Source organism: Echinops telfairi, unplaced genomic scaffold (genome assembly GCF_000313985.2).
Source record: "Echinops telfairi isolate 266 unplaced genomic scaffold, ASM31398v2 ScPeMD7_31;HRSCAF=116, whole genome shotgun sequence".
In the NCBI taxonomy this organism is placed as follows: domain Eukaryota; kingdom Metazoa; phylum Chordata; class Mammalia; order Afrosoricida; family Tenrecidae; genus Echinops; species Echinops telfairi.
Genome location: NW_022103928.1, coordinates 26,752,741 through 26,754,851, shown reverse-complemented (window position 1 = coordinate 26,754,851; position 2,111 = coordinate 26,752,741). Strand labels below are relative to the sequence as shown.

The following is a 2,111-nucleotide window of genomic DNA, read 5'->3' as shown; positions in this document are numbered from 1 at the left end:
CATTTATCCGGTCTGCCGGGTGCTTTTGCCCCGTTTGTTTTGTCACTTCAAAATAAGATATGTGCAGTGTGCATAGGAATTTGTTCATAGTTTTTTTTAAACTATAGTCCGGCCCTCCAACAGGTCTGAGGGACAGTGAACTCGCCCCCTTTTAAAAAGTTTAAGCCCCCCTGGGCTAAAGGATCGGAACAGATGATGTTCCAGCCAGAAAACAAACTTAAGAAAGCAAGTCCACTTCCTACCTCCTCCAGAATTTGTTCCTAGTGTCACGACCTTCTTCTCTGGTCATTTAACAACAAGCCACCATTGATTGAGCAGCTTGTACTAAAAGTCTTCTATGTGCCAAGTACTAGAGATACAGGCGAATCCCTTCTCCTTGAAATACGCAGTCTAGTACACAGAACAGAAACAACGGATTCTAACCCAGATGATATAGGACTCCGTCAACTGTGAGACCAAGTCAGAAAGTAATGCCACTACAGGTCTAATTCATACACATACACAGATGGATTCCACATGAAATGAGCTTATTAAACACGTCTCTGCATCAGTGGATGGCGGCCGACAAGTTCTCTCTAGTGACACACGCGTCTCGGGCTCATGGCCGGAACCAAACTCACTGCATCCAGTCAGTTCCAGCTCACAGCGACCCTAGTATAGGACAGAGAGCTAGCTGCCCCTGAGGGTTCCCGAGACCCAGTCTTCACAGAAAGCCCTGGTGCTCCCTCTCCGGCTCATTAAGATGCCTTCAAAATACTGGTCCAAGCAAAACAGTGCCTTCCAGGGGATCAGTTACAAAAACAAACTCACTGCCATCGGGCTGATGCCAACTCATAGTGACCCTATAGGACAGGATATGACTCTTTATAGGAGTAGAAAGCCCTGTTTTTCTCCTGCAGAGCAGCTGGTGGTTTTGAACTCCTGACCTCGCAGTTAGCTGCCCAACGAGTAACCGCTATATCACCAGGGCTCCTTAGGGGATCTGCTAGGCCTCTTAAATTCAAGGAAGAGGTCAGCTCAGAAGGTTATATAGCAAACGTCTGTTTTTTTTCTTTTGGGGGAGTGGGGAGAGGATCCTAAGGAGAACCTTGATAGATTTTCTCGAAGGACACAGGATAATCACAGAGGCTCATTAGCAAAAAGTCTTCGTCCAAACGAAAACTGCAATGGTAAGGAAAAGGCCAGGAAAGTTTCACCAAGGCATGTCCCCCACCACAACCACGCACCTGCTAAACCTTCAAAGGTCTCAAGAGCTGCCCTACAAGAATCCCACTGGGAGACCTTCCCCCATCCACACTACAGTCCTGAATTGGCCTCTTCGGACTCCCTTTGGGGTCCTCAAACTCAGAGACATTGAAAAGAAATAGTGTCGGCCCCTCGGGGATGCCGCGCCGGCTGCTCTGGTGCGGTGGGAAAAGGAAGCGCGCAGAATTCTCTAGGAAGGGCTGGAGCCGGAGGCGGTGCCTCCTCAAGTGCACACACCAAATGGAGGCTGTGTCGAACCAACAGCTTCCCATTTTGGTATTAAAGTTTCCTCTAAGTTTGCAGGTACACTTTTAAATCTACCCTGACACTATAAAAGGGACCAACTTACTTTACCTAAAAGGCTTAGGAAAAAATACAAAGAGAAGGGACAGCTGAAGTAGGCTTTGAAGCATGAATGTGAGCTCACCGAGTGCCAAGGGGAAAATGGGAAAAGGAAACCATATAAAAAGACAGCAAATGCCCGGCACGTTCCCAGGATGGCAAGTAGCCCCAGGTGACTAGTGTGCAAACAGGACAGAGGAGGACACCCCCACACACCCCCCTGCCAAGGCCAGCCCTCAGCATCAAGTGAGCCCAGCTGAGCATGAATGGCTGTCTCAACTGAGCAGACAGAGGGCCGCATCCCACCAAGATCAGCAGATCCACTCGCCTTGTGAGCAATGAGGGTGCGGTTTAAAGCCACAGAGCTTTGGACTAGTCTGCTAAGCAGTATTACAGCAAGGGACAACTGATGAAGTCGTTTACCTCTTTTGGGTTGAGCAGTCAAATGAGCCTGTTTTCAATTCACTCGCTCAGCTGTTTCTTTCTTTTAGAGAATTATTATTATTATTTTTTACAACTGAACG

At 48.0% G+C, this 2,111-nt stretch overlaps 1 protein-coding gene across 1 annotated transcript in view; it reads right to left on the bottom strand.

Annotated features, from left to right (window-relative positions):
* TSEN2 (tRNA splicing endonuclease subunit 2) overlaps positions 1-2,111 on the bottom strand; it is a 68,477-nt gene that overhangs the window by 30,376 nt on the left and 35,990 nt on the right. The window lies entirely within an intron of this gene.